General features: G+C 39.3%; 1 protein-coding gene across 2 annotated transcripts in view; it reads right to left on the reverse strand.

Moving 5' to 3' along the window:
- Positions 1–13488, reverse strand: part of PARD3B (par-3 family cell polarity regulator beta) — a 391422-nt gene that overhangs the window by 37452 nt on the left and 340482 nt on the right. The gene's annotated exons all lie outside the window — the stretch shown is intronic.

Raw genomic sequence — 13488 nt, forward strand, 5'->3', positions numbered from 1 at the left:
ATTCCCAAGAATAAGGAAGGAAGCAGTATCTTCCCAGCAGATCCTGAGACACCTGTTCCTGCTCCATTTTACAGATATCTCAGGACTACAATTGTCAGAGCTTCTCAAATCATGGTCCAAAGTCTTCAAGTTTGTTTTGGGTAGTGTGGCAAATGAACTTTTTTATATTTGTGTCAACAGAAAATACAGGTTAAATAATTTGGAAAGGTGAATCAATGGATGGCTCTAGATGCCTGTTCATGGCCCAATTACCAAGTCATGACCTTGCAGTCTCCTAAAGTTCTGCTTTCTGGGCTCAGTCCCAAGGAACGTTGTGCTTTCTTTTTTTAAGCACACACTTACTTTAAGCATTTTACACTAATCTGGTTTTGAGATTATTCCAAAGAACACTTGATAGTATTAGAACCATGACAAAGTTGGTCAAAAAACATCTTGAAGAACAAAAGCAAAGTGTTGCTCACTAGGAGAGTCACACAGCCTTGGTTTCTGCTGGATGCCACCACATACCCTGGCCATGATTCAGAAAAGCATGCTAAATACTGAGGGGAGTTTTGTTTTAACTTCAACAGCATCTGATTCCTCTTGGAGGCATTCCCAAAGCTAACATATACCTGCATGTCTTGGTGCCTCCATCTCCTTTTTGAGCAAAAATACACAGGAAAAACATTTATCTCTCTGTATCCTGAACATGTCTTCACACATTTGAATATAGCATTCCAGTGATGATTTTTGCATCTTCATCTCTTAAGTAAATCTGTAAGATATTATTGGTTCATATAAACTGAGAGTCTATCTCAGATACTACCAAGGTAGCTTTATAACATTACTTATGCAGATCTTAATATATCATTCCCTGTTAGTATTTTTTTTTCAAGTGAAAAGTAAGTGTTGGCTTTTTAAATCACTGCCTATTGGAATATATCAGCACTAATTTTATAAGAATTGTTCATGTTAAAATGTAAGGGCATGATCTCGAAGAAAAAGCACCGAAGTAGCTATGCAAGTACATTTTCAGTTTCTGGTCATCATTTTTCATTCACTGATTATCACTTAAGTGTTGATTAATAGTTATGTTCATGCTGCTAGAATGCATTTTCCTTGGATGAGAAAAACACCCTTGTCCAAAGGAAAAAAGAGATGGTAATCAAACCAACCTTCCTCTTCCCTATAAGAAACACAGACACACACTCCAGAGTCACTGATGATCTTGGTTTTGCTGTTGAATAGGTTTGAAGATTTTCACTTAGAAAATCAGCTGTATGCAATCAGAACACTACTTGGTTGGTCCGATTGCAAGGCAATTAAATCCTCCCCTTCTGCCTGTCTCTCTCTCCAGATACATACATATACATACACATGCTCACACACAAATGTACATACTCAGAGTCACTTGTCCCTTCTCCCTATGCAATGAACACCAGGAACACTGAAAACAGCAGTGTTCCATGGTGAAATTAAGCAGGGCTGATTATCTCAGGATTTACTTTTCCTCCTCAGTAATGCCCTACCTCTTGTTCAAGGAGGTGAAACTAATGGTTTAGATTTAGAGGGAGCAGAAAATTCTCTATAAAGGCAATAGACTGAGGGAAATACAAACACAGATGGGAACTTTAAAAGGGAAACAGGCTGTTCCCATAACAGTTTAAAAACATGGCAATTGCCTTAGTTTTGTAGAAAACAAGCTCTCAGCATTTGCTGTATCTTGCAACACTAAAGAGAGAGAAAACAGCAAAGATGGAGGTGAAGCCAGAACTGCAAAGTGTTTTTACACAGTCCCACAAAGAAAATATTCTGCTTTCTGTACCCTTGCTCCACGATCCCCCAATCCCTGGTGCTGGAGAACTACGGTTTACTTTGACCAAGCAAAATGAGATAATTTCCTGGCCTGTGTCAGTCTCTGTGGGTGGCTTCCTTTTCCATTAGTTGTATAATATGTTTTGGTTAATTCTATCTCTTAATTGTCCTTAATGAGCACCAGATTTGCAACACCCTCACTTGCAAACCTATTCTCAAATTAGAGACAAACAGAAGTTTCCCTTGAGTTGAGAGAGAAACTTAAAAACAGCAAAACAAAAACCCAAAAAACCCACAGCACCCATCAGCATTGATTCTTTCCTACTAGGAGGAGGCACTTCAATTGGTCTTACCCTGAACCAGGCCAAAGTAATTAATCTCTTCCCATCCACTAAAGAGAGTAACTTAACTTGTCACGGAGATACACTTGTGATGCAATATACAGCGTACCAATCCATATGTGTGGATACATTTCTAAAGCAGATCTCCTTTAGTTGTTCTACAATACTGTGTGTAATTCCTCTCCCTCCATGAAACCAGTCCCCTGCTTTACCCTGTTTGAAACTAAGCTACTTCTTGTTCTTCCCAGTCTTGCATTCTTTGCTTCTCTTCTCACTGTAATTAGTTTACAAGACTACTTATCCAGATGATTACTGCTTTTAAATGACAGTCATCTTTTCTTTTACTCCAGTTCATTGTTGTGTATCATTTTGTCTTGCTATCTGAATATCCAGTTCTCTAAAGCATTTTCTTGTTATGTTATCTCCTGATATAAGGCATTTTGAAATACTTCATGAGAGACATTGTATGAAGTGAATTGAATTGAATTTTCTCTCAAAGTCAGGCTTTCAGCATCTTTCTCTAGCTAAGTCAGCAGAGTTCTTGGCACCAATGCCAGGGTGTAATGGCCATGCTTTGCAGCTCAGCTATGAGCTTGTGCTCTTTTTAGGGAAAATGAAATGACAGTGTCAGTACCTGGAAAGCAAACAGAGGACAGATCAATATTTCCATTTAAGATGAGGATGGCAAAATGAAAATGTTTGCTGTATTTTTGAGCGTTTTAACGCACACATTGAGATAACGCTATTTTGCTGTGTCTACCTACATCTGGTGTTGGTGCTGAATGTGTACGCAGGGGGTCTATGCATGTGTATGTCAGAGAAGAAAAGAGGGAGGGGAGGGGGAAATAGCAGGGCATGGAACTAAATTGCAGAGCAAGTAGTGGAAATAGACAGTGAAAAGCTTCCTGCAGGCAGGCGGCTTCACAGGGGAGAGCAAGCCTTTCATTGTCTATAAAATCATGCCTTGCTGGAGGTCCTCAAGAGTAGAAGGGGTAGCACCTAGAGGCACTAAATCTCTCACTGTTGTATTATTGCATTCTATGCACTTAGCTACTGTACAAACCAGCGCACTGCTTCAAGAAAAGAAAAGGAGGAAGAAGGGGGAAAATGACCAGAGGGAAGAAGAGGAAGATGGCAGTAAAATTGGAAAACAACCCCCTGCCACAGCTCTCCCCAAGAATACTTCACATCAAAGAAAAGCTGCAGAGTAAATCGTCACGGAGTTAAAAGTTAACTTCAACTCCTTCCATTGTGATTTGACACCACTATGGAAGAGTACTCCTAGAATTTGAATGGTTAGTCTGTAGCACAGGGTATTAAATCCACCTTAATCCTGTTAAACACAGATGCCAATAAAGAGAGGCACTCTCTCAATGGCATCACGACAAAAGCTCTCCACACAGCAAATTCAATATGGTTAACAACAAAAAAAAACCCAACCAAAAAAATCACACAAAAAACCACAAAGAAACCCCCAAAAACAACAACCAAAAACCAACAAACCCCAAACCCCTCCCCAAACATGGATTAATACTGAGCAAACAACATCAGCATAAGCAGGCTTAGAGACAGGAATTGCTTTCCATATGCTATGGCATCAGGTTCCTCCGGATCTTCAGATACCAGTCTGTAAATGTTACAGACATTGTTTCTCCTGCTTGCAACTGCTGTTGGGTGGTGACCTTCTTTGCTTGCTGATACCAATTTAGCAGTTGGTACAGTTTTTCTGTGATTTGGTACTGTCTGTTGTTTGCTGGTACCAGATGGATACCAGATGGGTAACTGTGGGCAATGGTTCCTCTGTGTTCCAATCCCAAAAATCACTGCCTATAGGGTCAGTCTTGTCAGTTGACTCCAAAGTGGCACTTCAAAGCAGCATTCTGAAAAACCTCAACATCTGTTCCTTACTCCTAATGACCTTAAAAAAAATGTTGCAGACATACTTTCCTTTAGCCAGGAGTTACTGTGCATCTGCAGGAAAAATACAACCTTACAGATGCTCACAGCCATCAAACTCACTCTCGCTAATGGCAGCTCCAGGAGCCACCACCTCAACTCTGAAAGTCAGCACCGAATGTGAAGTATAATCAATACATTTTTTTCCATGGTAGCTCCAAAATGTAGGAGTTCAGAGATATTTCAAGGCATTTTTCAAAGAAGTACTTTCAGCAGTGAAGTGAAAGAACAAGAAAAAATAAAAAAGTGGCTTTGAAAGGCAGCAGGGATACCTGAGGGCTAAGTTTAAAGCATGGAGGGAAAGCAAAAAAAGATAAAGTGATGGAAGAGATCTGTTAACTATTAATTTCTGATTGGTCTTTCAAAATGTTGACCTAGTTGTCAAACAATAGACAGGAGCTGAAAGGTCAGTTAATGGAGTTGAATATTGCCAATTGCAGTTACCTCCTGTGTTATTCCATACAACTGCTTTTGTTTCTAAGAACAGAAAAAAAAGTTCATTTAGGACAGTAGGCAAGTATTTTGGTAAATTCTCTACATGTGCTAGAGCAGAATGCTGTCTGCAGAAAAATATAGCTGACATCAAAGCATGTTCCCCACCCCCTGTCTTGCTTCATGGAGAAGTTATGATAAACAGGTTATGTGTTCCCTAAGGTTACCATGGAAACTCATTCTTTTCAGGCCATCATTTGCAAAGGTAAAATTTGCATTAAAATGTGATGGAATTTGATTTTGTGCATGTGTGTGTGAAACTCAAGTGGGGTCATGCTACCACGCAGTATAGCTGTTATTTCAAACCCAGGAGCATACGCTTAAGAGAGAGATCTATTAATCCTGTAAACACCTCAGTGACCAAATTACAGTTTAATTGCTAACTTGACAAGTATCTTCCTAGCAAATTAAGAGAAATACATTAAAAATTAGCTTCAAACGCAAATGTAAATGTTCATACTGATCCACTGGTGGGTATCACTAGATAGCATTTTGCTAAATTCCCCTATAATCACTGCACAGGAAAGAGTGAATTTAGATTATCAGAATGTCTTTGTTTTGATGATGGCAGACCAGAGATGGAAGGCACAGGCAAGTACTTCAAATTATAAATTTTTATCTTATCTTGAAGAAGTTATCATCAAATTATGACCTATAGAATATAATTTAATATAACCATGCTTACTGCATTACCAGCAACTCTTGAATCCAAGTGACTCCCTTCATTTTGGGTCACACAGTAACTTCAAACTTTCACTCTAGGTATCTGCTACTCTGACTTTTCTTGGAAGAGCTGATGGTGGAAAGCATAATCTGATCCAGGCTTCCCTAGGGTCGAGGTTCCCTCAGAGATCCTGCCATTGTTTCTTGTCACATGCAGCCCTGGCATTCCTAACACAGAAGGGCATTGTTTGCAATCATAATGTTGACAATCATTATTCCAGCCTAGCAAGAGAATGGATGAATAGACTGATCTAGAAAGATCTTATAATTGGTGACCAGACTGCATTGTAGAGGAGATACCTGCTGCTCAGTTGTATGCATTCACAACTTACATGCTAAATTTGATATAGTACTTTATGAAATCTATGCTACTCTGGGTTATTCACATATCATCTGTCCTGAGCAGCAGGACACCCCTGGAGGCAGCAACTCTTATTTCTACTTGCAAGGCAGACATTCCACTATCACCTGGATTACAGCAGAGTCAGTAACTCCTATCATACAGGATTATGACACATGTTCAGCTGGAATGACGCTACTTAATATTGGGCAACATGACATTTAACACAACAGTCAGGCCATCTGATGAGGAAATGCAGCAAAAACACAGGCAGGAGTATGTGTTGTGCTTGCTTTCTTAGTGTTTAGCATCAAAACCACTTGTTTAACATAAAAACCTCCTTGATTAGTGTCTCAAAAACACACCAAGAAAATCAAATCAAAATCAGCCCTTCAGATTAGGCTGCATGGTGCCATTCTGCATTGGGAAATTTCTGCTTGCAAATTCAATTTACTAAACCAAGCAAGAACACTAAAGAAATTTTGAAAAAACAAATGCAAACAAAGATTAAATTGATTATTAACTTTTGCAGAACTTCTCAAAACTGAGCACATCTCATAGGAGGAATATGTTCTAGTCAGATTCTGTATGGAGCAACAAGGAAGATAGTAGTGCTCCCTTTTCCAGTGTTTTTTAAGAGCCAGACTTAGAGCTGAACATTGAAGAGAGCTGGCCATGAGCAGAACAGTCAAAATTATGTTCAGCACCAGCCTTATGGGGTAAATGCAGTTCTCTTTTTCCATATTTTGTACTTTATTTTAATGCAGTCTTGATATTAGATTAAGATCTGCACTACAGACCTTAGACTGGGAACTAATAAAGTTATCCACCCAATCTCTCCATGTCTGAGTCACTGACTTTCTTTTCATTTTAAATAATTATAGCAATGTCGCCTGTTTGTTGAGAAAAATAGGGCCTTTATATATTCACAGATAATTGCAAATGCCCAACACCAGTGATACATTCTAATTACTTTTCACACCTTGGCTGTGAAAAAATCTTGCACTTTTTAGTGTTTTTCTAACTGCAAGACAACAATGTAGCCAGAGCACTGACACCCTGACTGCTGAAGCTGTACCGAGCAGTTCTGCTAATGCATTTTGCAGCAAGGAACTTCAGCAAAATTCAAGAAGAACCAAGGCCTCCACCTCAGATCTTGCACTGCAGGAATGAGAAGTGCTGCACAGTAATACAACAGAAGAACTCAATCCAGAAATCAAAAGTAATGAAAAGTCCATTATTTCAGTTGGCTTCTGTCACATACTTAACTATAATAAATACAAGATCTGGGCTCTCTAACAGCCTCAATGACATAGTTGTATTACTTGACCCAGCTTCTTTCAGGCTCAACCCTTGACCCTCAAGTTCTGCACATACTGGGCAATCATTGCTGTTTGCCTCACTGAGGTCATTCTGCTTTCCTTGATGTTAAATGAACAAATTTTGCAGTCCTTTCTCCAAACCACTCTCTGGTTTAGCGGGGTATTATCCCTAGCAGGCTGAGTTGGACAGTGACCGGCATCTTCAGGAAAGGGGGTGCTGTCTGGGACAAGAGTAGCCAGGCAACTCTTTGGATCATAGGTATGTTTTAGGGAGGAGATTTCTTTTTAATCTGCAACACTGAACATGAACATGACCCAGGGAAATTAAGCAGTAAGAATTGAAAAAGAAGTCAACCATGACAGCATCTATTTGACAAATGCACCGGATACCTGGTAGTAAAGGCCAGAGCTTGTGCCTGAAGGGGATCAGGTTTGAGGCCTGATTTCAGGCCACATCCAATAAATAGCTAAGTGCATGCTTAGCTTCAGACATGAATTTCAGTGGCATAACAGATTTGTCTTGTGATTAAAAAATGTGTGTTGTAACTGGGGCCCCTTTCCACAAGTTGAAGCAGGCCTCTTACTAATGGCCCGAGGAAGAGGAGGTCAGTTTAAAAGGAAGCCAACTTTCCCCCCTCCCCTGCAGCCTGACCCAGGAGCAGCTGTATTTGATTCTATTGGTGTATGGGGCACTGAGCTGCTGGGGGCCGGGACTACGCTGTCACAGAGCAAGATCACTGAGGCTAAGTAAGGGAGGGAAGGCTCAAGGTGCAAAGTACTGGCTTTGGCAGCCACATGTGAGAAGAGTCAGTGTTAAAATCTCAGTCCTCTTGCAGCTTTACCATGTGATGCTGGCCTGAGATTTGGCAGAGTGTGCACACATGCTCAGGGAAAGTGGCCACACAGCCCCTTGTCTACAGAGTGACAAACAAGGAGATAGAAACTTGCTGAAGCCTATACTGGCAGGAGCTTGCCAAAACCAAAGCAAACTGCAAAGACCCAGCTACTACTGAGAACTGCAGTCAAGCCAGATTACAGCTAGCTCCAAAAAGGCTATTTGTGCCCATTTTTCCTGCCCACATAATAAAAAGCCAACAGATAAAAGCTGCAGAGCTGTGGGCTATATGCTTAAGCAGAGTAACTGTTCAGCATACTAAACTGCATGGATTACCTGCTCACAGGCTCCCCTCATCAATATAATTATCAGTTAGAGATTTGTTTCTTGCCTCCCTTAACATACTGGCAAATTAGGCAAAATGTATACAATGGAAAACCTCTAGGGCCCTTCATATCATATCAAGTTGATCTGTGGCAGCTGTCATGATCTCTGCAATGCCCCACTCTAATGCTCCATTTGGGCAATATCAGAAGAACCTGTCCTAACTGCAAGGGACATGATTGCTCTCACATTTTGAATCTCTCAAAGTACTGTGAGCCAGCAAAGACAGCCACAGCCTGGCAGCACTGCATGTTTTTGTCTGATTTCTTTCAGCAACTTGTATGAAATAAGAGAAATGCTTAGTGTTTGTCATCCTCAGAATCACCCCCCTGCATTGAAAAACAACAAAACCCAGCTGTATGCAGAGGCACCTTGTGGAATAGATGTCATGATGAATTTCTGGAATTCACAGAATTCACAGGATATAAACAGCACCAATGAGCTTTGATAAGATGACATATGGTACCAGAACTGACTCCCCTGGTAAATGAGAGCATATACAAAGTGCATGCCTGAAGACATGAGCACTTCAGACTGCCCTCTGGTTCAGATAATCTGCATCAAATCTAACCTTTGTATAAGTAGGAATGATTCCAAACAAGTTATAGAAGTCACTCTTTATTACTAGTATTAATGGAATTGAATTTGGCTCTCCTTGCATGTGCCATTTGGAATAGTTTATTTTTCACATGAGGTTTGGCGGGGATTTCTCCCAAATAATTTCCCCCCAAAACTACCCCCAAAAGCTGGCCTGTAAATTACAAAATCACTCTGCTTAGTTAGAACAGTTCTGCGTAATACATCCCAATCTGAAAACTTCATTAAGCAGAGATAATTTGGAATCAAAAAGTTCTTGATCAGTAAGTTAATCATACATTCTAATAAAATGTTTTGAGTACTCTCTTAATTAGTATTCTAACAACAAATACTTCTGATCTGTATTTTTCAAAGCAGCCATACCTTAAATAAATTATTGTATTTTTCTTCTTTTCTTTTTATTTAATGTTTTCTACTAATAGTCTGTGGACTCAGAAAGTCTGGGATTTCCATCAGTTTCTGCTATATAGTTTCACATAAAATTGTCAGCTTCTCCCATTGCGCTAGAAGACAGGAATGTTACTATTCTAGAAGTTGGAATTCTGGTTTCTAACCATAGTCCAACACAAATGTTTGCGTGTTTTAGGAACCTAACCTATTTGAAACGCAACATCCTGAACATGGAATTAATTGATCATGAAAAGTACAAACAGCTCCTTATTCATCCTGAAGGAAGCGCAGAACCCTTTGACACATTATGGAAAAATAATGCAGTTATTAATGCTCCTTTCTTTGTTCTCGTTGATTTTTAGGCTTGGAATGCTGCCAGGCACACAATAAAGTACGTGGCCTTTAACACACACAGGCATGATTCTTTTTTCCTACTCTCAACTGGGAACTGACAAAACTCAGTACATTACAGGTTTATTTCAATTGAAATGTTCACAGCCAGGATCCAGAGACAGGTTTTCTTGTATCTTTAGGTTATTTACAAGCTTGCAAATCCTGTCTGCAAATAAGGAAATGGCTTTTAGAAACAGTTAACCCGAGGTTCTTTACAGTGAAGCTGCTGTGGTCACTAACAGGTGAAGAACTATTTGCAATGTGGCTGGTGTTACATGTAGTCCTTGAATGTACATTAAAAAGATAAGGTTTCAAGGATTTACTGCCATCCTGAAGGAAAGAATTGATGTTTTAAGTAACTGGATTTGTACAAAGTCTGTAAGACAATCCAAGTAAATCCTCAAATAGATGATTAATTCCTCATTATTTAAATGCCCTTAAATACAAGTGCAGATGCTAACTGCATGGCTTTCTCTTGACAGCTCCTTAGCTATTTCTCATGATCTGCTATTAGGCTGTGACTCTAAAGCCCTGAAAAAGACTGCCTGTGGAAAACCCTTTCAGCTCCTAGAGAGAATAAGTTCTTGCAGCTTATTCTTACACAGTTCTTTCAGAGTCTGACTGATACTGCAGCTATGATAATAGTACACAAACATCTGCCTCATTTGGGAGACCCGGATTAGGTTTTTATTGGGTATCTTCACGAGTGCTTTGAGTATCTCATGTCCCACTAAGAGATGAGCATGTATGCACATGCCTAAACCCCTTTTTAGAGCTGATACATCCCAATATTCCCTAGCTGTCAGAAAATTTCAGGGTAATCTCATTTTACACTGACAACAAAAGGCATTCATTTTTCTAGACAATATTTATGCTTATTATCAGCCTGTCCTTTGGCTAACTAGCTGAGGTTTACTTTAAGTCTTGTGATCCACCATACAGAATTTGGTTTATCATTTATCCTAGTTATAAACCTGAAAGAGGGGGTGGGTGATGCAGGGCCGGAGGGGGGGAGTGTGGAGGAAGTCCAAAGGATTAAAAACTTGACAACAAACCAAAGCACAATGGAGTTGGAAAAGAATTTTAAAGGGTCTGGCTCTATAGCAGAGAGACATTTTGTCTGTTTATGGAGACACACTAAACTGAATTATTCAGTTTCTTACAAAAAGAAAAGGAATAGACTGTGGGGAAGAGAAAGCAGAATGAAGGCGCAAGAGAGCAAAAAATTCATCCAGCAACAGATGAGAAGAACAGAGGAGAATTGGAAAATGGATGCAGGGGGGAGGAATGGATGATGAGAGAATAGCAGGCCTATTTAAAATGAATTTTTGACCTTATTTTTAAAACATTTATGGATCCCAATTGCCTGTCATGAGATCATTTTCCCTTACAATGCTAGCTTTTCAGTTGGCTCTGCTTTAACTTGATTTATCCCACTTAAAAAAAGTAGATTGTTAGAAATACCCCTTCTATTAGAAATTCTGTCCCATTACAGTGTCAGCTAAAGGCCACTTGTCAATGTCAGCTTTATCAGATAGAAATTTGCTTCATGAGTTCTCAGATACTATTTTGGAGGACAAGACCCAGGGTCTGTTTTTGAGGCTGCTGATTTGCGATGGGATAGTGTCTTCTCAAATTATCCTCTGCATTTCCTAATTTATCTGCATGTTTCAGGAGATGGTGGGAAGTGATTACAGCAGCTGCTGTACATTAGAAAGACATCTTATAGGAAAGTTGGCTTAGGTAAAACAGTTGACTGAGAAAAGTAAGGAAAGGACTAATTGAGTCTTAAAAATTCAGAGACCCAGCCTCTCTTTTCCAGCTGCAGCTTCCCTGGTGCCACAACCTCACTTGGGAAACAAGAAAACTTCTACCAGAAGGTTTTCTCCCTCCTCAGCTGTCTGTTGTCTCTCTAAAGAAAGACCTGACATCCTGAAGATTAGAGTAAGTTTTTATTTATTTACAATTATGCAATTAGTCATCAACATGTCTCTTCACTGATAGGTAAAGGTGGAAAAAAATCAGTTGCTGTTCAATCTGGGTTACCACAGTACTGCTAAGGGTCAGCTGCCCGAGGTGGGAATGATGGCATTGCTTAAAAGCTAACTTGAGGTAGCATTCTAGCAAGATGCTTTGAGACATCTTTTTTTCTTTTTAATATTTTGATTCTATTTTTGTTCCTTCTTTTCTGTCTCTGTAGATCGCAACATAGGTATTTTAAGGGTAGAACTACACGCAAAAGCAGAACTTCCAGCCATGAGTCAAAAGACAGCAAGCTGTGGCTGCGGTGTTTCCCAGACTAAAAGACAGTACCTATGAAAGCACGGCTGGCTGGATCAATGGATGATTTGTTGCAATGAAGAGACCAGAAGTCTTTGAAGTTTATAAACTACTTCAACAAGAAGAACTGTTGCAGCAACAAACTTCAGAGTACTAAAGCCCTCAAGGTAAACTCTGATTTTTAAGCAGACTGCCATTCCTCGTAACAAAACTGTTTACAAATATTATGCACTGGAAGGACAAAACCCAGCAATCCTGGTGCCACTATTATGAATCATTTCATGATTAAGGTACTTCAAGCACCCTTTCAGGGGCTTTGATTAAGGACAACATGCCTCATGGGAAAAGCAAAGCTTTGGAAATCAGTAATCTCTGGGCATTATACCTAACAGGAAAGGTTTATAGAGGATTACCTAGAAGAAACCTTTGTGAATCTTGTGAAACTACGCTGGATAACAAATCCCAACCTCATCTGAGCATTAATAAAGTTTTATCAGTTTCAGATAAGAGGTAGAAATCCTCAGGCTGCTGAAGAGGTAGCACTGACCCAGTCTGAGACCTGTGAGGACACTTACCACAGAATTTCAACAGGAAGACATATTTGATGCATATTCTTATTTTAGTTTACAAAAGCAATTCAGAAGAAGAATGGCAGGTACATTGACTCACAAATTTGGGTCACAAAATTTAAGGCAGTGGATTAAAGTTAACTGCTTTAAGGAAAGAATTATTTTGCTGAAGATGACACTTTTGGTAATTGAATAAGAATAATATACACAACAACAGTTTTGGAGTTAATGAACAAATATATATGATAATTTATGTAAAAACACCCCTTTTAACTCTGCATCTCTCTGTGGTTTCAATAAAGTCTACTCTTGCATAGGATTTTTTATAATATGGCAGTCATTGCAGATTTCACTTCAGTATTCATACCGATAGTTTAGAGACATTAAAACCAATGTTAGTTCAAACTTCAGAAGTATATACATTCTTAAGATTTTCACACAATTCTGTCTTTTTTAAACTATAATTTTGAATTTAGCATAAATTGCATTTTATCAAAACTACATTTTTGAATGCTGGTTGATTATAATTACCTCTAAGGAGACAGTGTCCAAGTTCAAAACTTGCTCAGGCAGACCTCTTGAGTACTCATAGACTATGGCTGTTGCATTTATTTAACAGATTAAAAAAGCTAGCACTGTTGATTCAATCTCTAGTTTTTCTATAGGTTATGGGTTACTCTGCAGTAGTGGGGTAGATAATATGTCTCTGTGTAGTGTGAGGCCTAGATGTAAAACAGGAAATACACCATATACACATGCATACAACAAATATAGTTCTATAGTGTTCATAGAATTTTAAGAAATTTGATGCAGGGGAGAAAATGATTACATTTTTCACTTTAGAAAAGTTACAAAGGTTGTAACATGGCCAGATTGCTACTGTCCCATGTGCAGAAGGAAGGGTAGGACAGACATGCCTCTATTTCCTTCCTCTCACTTCGCAGCTAAGCACAGTGAGAGGCTGCTCTTCTAATGCTCTTGTTAACCCAGATAATCACTGGATGAACAGCCAGAGTACCAAAAATCCATCTGAAAAGCCTTGACGCTACCACACATGACAAAGTTTGGCAGT

The sequence above is a fragment of the Melozone crissalis genome, unplaced genomic scaffold (genome assembly GCF_028551555.1).
Source record: "Melozone crissalis strain CALT ecotype California unplaced genomic scaffold, PUWL_Pcris_2 ptg000023l_1, whole genome shotgun sequence".
Lineage (NCBI taxonomy): Eukaryota > Metazoa > Chordata > Aves > Passeriformes > Passerellidae > Melozone > Melozone crissalis.